This window comes from Octopus bimaculoides, chromosome 10 (genome assembly GCF_001194135.2).
Source record: "Octopus bimaculoides isolate UCB-OBI-ISO-001 chromosome 10, ASM119413v2, whole genome shotgun sequence".
In the NCBI taxonomy this organism is placed as follows: Eukaryota; Metazoa; Mollusca; class Cephalopoda; order Octopoda; family Octopodidae; genus Octopus; species Octopus bimaculoides.
The window spans coordinates 38,984,501-38,989,746 of NC_068990.1; the positions used below are offsets into that span (position 1 = coordinate 38,984,501).

Here is a 5,246-nt window from a genome sequence, read left to right on the forward strand (position 1 = left end):
ATATATATATATATCTACACACATATAGATAAATATATATGTACATGTATATATATATATATATGTGTGTGTGTGCGTGTGTGTGTGTGTTTGTGTGTGTGTGGGTGTGTGTGTGTGTGTGTGTGTATGTATATATATGTGTGTCTGTATCTATCTATATGTATATACATGGGTGTTTGTATGTACATTCATACATATATTCATTCACAGATACACACACGCACATATATACATCCATCTATCCATCTATCCATCCATCCATCCGTCCATCTATCCATGCATACATACATACATACATACATATCTCAATATATATATATATATATATATATATATATTACCCCTCTGATTTTCGTGCAACAATAATGTTACTCATTTTGTGACAAATAACGTTGGCCCCAAAAGGATTTGAACTCAGAAGAAAAAGAAAGAATTTCGATCGTACAGAGTCTTTGTCCCGCGAGCTACTCATTCCGGAACTCCACCATTCACTGTTAAACATAATACACAGTCATATTTAACATTGAAATAATGAGAGAGATATGTTGCCAATAATTATAGTCCTATGGTTCAAATAATTGCCCATATTACATTTGTGATAATAATTAGAGTCAGGGATTTCCAGAATTGTGTTGAACCCCACCTTTAATCTTGATCATTACCATCATAAGAAAATTTGGTATGGATGGTTGAAAAATCATAGATGAATTTTGAGATAGCATATTACCATGTTTTTTCGAGATTCAATTCGTAAGATACATTATATCTTATGCTGTTTAGTTTAGCTTATTTTTAACTATATTATTTTTACCTTCCTCAAAGATGAAATATCTAATAGTTTATTTTTTGACTACACTATCTTGATATTTTAATGAGAGATTTGGTAATGATATGTTGTCGTGTTCATTCTTTAACTGACTATTAAGTGTGTGAGTATAATATGTCGCCAAATACTTGAGATACAGTTTGAGCGCCAGGTTTCAGCTAGAGTTTTATTACATGAAGTGGATGACTCTCCTGGATGTGACAACATCAATCCTTGGTAAATTCTTGCTGTCTATTCCATTTTAGTGAACTAAGCCCGTGTAGAGTAAATATTTCTCTCTAGACACAATGTCTTCCTAGATACACAACATAATAACATTAGTGAATTCAAAATTCAAGTATCATGTGCAAAATGTCCATCACTTATTCCACTCAATCAGTTATCAAATAACTCACTATGTAAAATTAAGTATCTATGACTGGGTATTGGATCAGTATTACTATTTTGACATTTAGGACGATATTTTACTTACTCTCTGTCTTTGGTCCCCGAAGTACATAGTACGAATCAAAATAAAAGTACAGAAAAACGATATACTTAAAATACGAAGTAATGGGTGGCCTAATAAAGTATAGTTTACCTCTTCTCCATGATTTCAGTACAATTTTTTCTCTTCCTATCTCTTTCATTCCCACCATGTTAAAATTTATATTATTCATTTATTTGTATTTGTATATTATTTTTCCCGGTTTGTAGTTCTTGTTTTCATTAATAAAATATCTTATTCTACATCCTACCAATCCATCTTTTCAACACTTCCTTTTTTTTTTTATTTATAATTTCTCTAGTCTGTTTTTATTTTCTAAAACACAGCTGCTCCAACCACGATACTCTACAATTTCAAATTTCAAACAGCAAATAAATGTAAGTGAAACTTGTCTTTTCCTTTTCCTTTATTTTATTTTATTTTATTCATTTTTTATTAAATCATAGATAAATATTAAAGTAAATTACAGAAAAAAAAAGCCACCATCATCAACATACCACCACCACGAATAATAATATTAACAGCAGCGATAATATTAAACTTCAAGGCACACTAGCGTTGATAAATCATATTTCTCTGGGAAAGAAAGTAAAACGTTAATACAATAAATTGACACTGAAAGGTTGGGTTTCAACAAAACTTTTTTACGAGTTTTTATTATTTTAGTTTAAATCTAGGTCGATATATTTAGATGCAATGCGTTTTTTTTTCCTTCTATCTTGTTTTTTTTATTGCTTTTTTCTATTTTAACAGTATCAAAATGATAGATGTTTGCATTTTAATGTATATTTTCTTTTTTATCTTGATTATTATGATTGTATAGGATACTGAGATACTGGGAAGTCTGTGAATAACATTTTACGGGAGATGGGTTGTGTTAAACAAAGTGAAATTACACCAATATGTTAAAAACATGTGATGATAGTAATTCATAGCAAAGACTGAGATCGCTGCCGTGTGTATGGAATGTGTAACGCGATGGCAGCAGATGAGAGCAGATGTAGGATAGAGGTAGCAGATAGTAGGTTGGATTCATAACCGTAATACTTGATACCCAACTAAAATATAAATGTTTGTGACTGTGTGTATATGTATGCGTGTTTATTATTATTATTATTATTATTATTATTGTTACTACTACTACTACTACTACTACTACTACTACTACTACTACTACTACTAGTAGTAGTAGTAGTAGTATTAGTAGTAGTAGTAGTAGTAGTAGTAGTAGTAGTAGTAGTAGTAGTAGTAGTAGTAGTGGTGGTAGTAGTAGATCTACATACACTTGATATGTAAATATGATAGCAGATATGATGGCGCCTGGGAAACATCTGTTTGTCTTACATATTCACAATGTATTCAACAGTGCTGGGAAATAGTTCTTTATGTATTTTGGTCAGTTCCAAAAGAAAATATATTTTCTTGAATTTCGAGTTCCTATTTCTGTTGGGTAGGATATCTATAGAAGCGATTGTAAAGTTTAGCAGTACTTCTTATCAAGGATAATGTTTGAGGATAATGAAAAGTTGCGAATTTAACACGGGAAAAACGAGTGCTATTTATTCATACGATGGTTGGAAACCTTATGTTTGGCAAATATCATGTCGAACGATTGATACGTGAGTTAAATGAAACACTGCTGGTCAACGAATATTTTACTTGATCAGAATACTATCGGATATCTATCGTGGTGAACCTGATGTGTAACCTTCATTTCAAACCATTACTGATACTCATATATATTCTAAGTGCGGTATATGCTATGAAAGAATCCTTGTAGGCAATCTAGCATTAAACAACTTTCTACAATATCAATGTCTTATAATTAAAAAAACATCGAAGCTCATTGTTGCTATTCAAATTATTGCTGGTCATTTATAGTTTTCATAGGATCTGTATATTTAATGATATTACTAAACTTGTAAAATATTCTAAATAATCTATTTACTATTTACTTCAGACAATAAACAGACTTTCACTTAATATTTAGCAAAATAATCTTTATATGAATGATATAAATATGAGATGGTTGCTAGTCTATGTATAAGTTTAACTGAATTGACGATTGCGGCAATGGGTCAGTACATTGAGTTATATATTAAGTAGGTCGACAGATCTAGATTAGCAATATACTTGTTCTATTGAAGATAGTGACACCTTTTATCGAATTAGTGACACAGATTCACGTTACAGTACTTTGGTAAAGTAAACAATTCCACAGTGAAAACGGGGCAGAGAATGTAACAGCTTACTGGGTGGTAAACGAGATCCCGTTTGTTTAATTTCCCAATCTATGGTTTCTTCAAACGACTGTGTCATTTAGGGTTTGATAGGGTTTTACTACTACTACTACTACTACTACTACTACTACTACTACTACTAGTAGTAGTAGTAGTAGTAGTAGTAGTAGTAGTAGTAGTGCTGCTGCTGCTTCTACTACAACTAGAAGCAGTAGCAGCAGCAGCAGCAGCAGCAGCAGCAGCAGTAGTAGTAGTAGTAGTAGTAGTAGTAATAGTAGTAGTAGTAGTAGATTTTGTTGTTAACGTTCTTATTGTTTGATGGCTAAAATCTGAAAGTATGCCAACGAACAGATCTGCAGGATTAATCTTATTAGGTTGTAAATAAGCATAACGACTCAGAGCAACTGGTGACTAAACTGTTTGTAAAATAAAAGGTGCACAAATATAAAGAAAATATTACATGTGCAGTGGATACATTTTTTTCTATTACCACTAATAAGGTCTCGACTCAGAAATATTAACGTATTAAGGCAGCGAGCTGGCAGAAACATTAACACGCCGGGCGAAAATGCTTAGCGGTATTTCGTCTGTCTTTACGTTCTGAGTTCAAATTCCGCCGAGGTCAACTTTGCTTTTCTGCCTTTCGGGGTCGATAAATTACGTACCAGCTGCGTACTGGGGCCGATCTAATCAACTGGCTCATCCGCCCCCCAAATTTCTAGCCTTGCGCCTAGAGGAGAAAAGAAATATTGACATTTGTCTATTTCCAAATCGTATCCGATTAACGTGAGTCTAAGGGAATAGGCTTAGTGGTTAGGGTTTTCGAGTCACGATCGTAAGGACGTGAGATCGATTCACGGCAGCGCGTTGTGTCTTTGAGCAATATACTTTATTTCACGTTGATCCAGTCCACTCAGCTGGCAAAAATGAGTAGTACCTGTAATTCAAAGAGTCAGCCTTGTCACATTCTGTTTCACGCTGAATCTCTCTGAGAACTATGTCAACAACATGCATCCGCAGCAACGACGATTATGACACCAACTATAGACTAGAAGATATTTAGTTTATTACATTTTGCACATCTCTTGCTCTTCTTGAGGCAAGCAACGCCAGAATCATCGTCATCCTCTTCAGCAGCAGCAGCAGCAGCAACAGCAGCAACAGCAGCAGCAGCAGCAGCAGTAGTAGTAGTAGTAGTAGTAGTAGCAGTATCGGTAGTAGTGGTAGTAGTAGTAGTAGTAGTGTTTTGTGACGGGAGTGGCAGTGGCGGTGGTGCTAAATTTCAAAATGTCTCACTGAATAAATATCAGATTAATTTCACGAGATTACAAATATGATAAAAACTAAATGCGAATTTGATGCATTTTGCTTCCATTTTAAAATATCAGACAGACGCAAAGCAATGGAAGAACTGTAAATGATAGAACTGGTGACGTGTTACACGGTTTTCTTTGATATAATCTGCTTCTTTCAATTTATTAATTTATTTTTCATATTTATTTTTAGTTAGCTATTTCTTTGTTGATAATTTTGCTTACTGCTATTTCATTAAAACTTCTTGCTTTATTCAAGCAAAAATATATAAATAAATAATAAATAATGCAAAAATTAAAATAAACTGGGACTCAACAGTATTTTCAATGGCTGCAACGTCTCGAAATACATGTCACCAGGATACTGAGTCATTATGATC

General features: G+C 33.2%; 1 long non-coding RNA gene across 2 annotated transcripts in view; it reads left to right on the forward strand.

Moving 5' to 3' along the window:
- The window catches only part of LOC128248851 (uncharacterized), a 31,992-nt gene that overhangs the window by 13,774 nt on the left and 12,972 nt on the right, over nt 1-5,246 (forward strand). For both annotated transcript variants that reach the window (XR_008264974.1, XR_008264975.1), the window contains exon 2: nt 1,640-1,690. This is a non-coding gene — a long non-coding RNA (uncharacterized LOC128248851). The remainder of the gene's footprint in view (nt 1-1,639; nt 1,691-5,246) is intronic.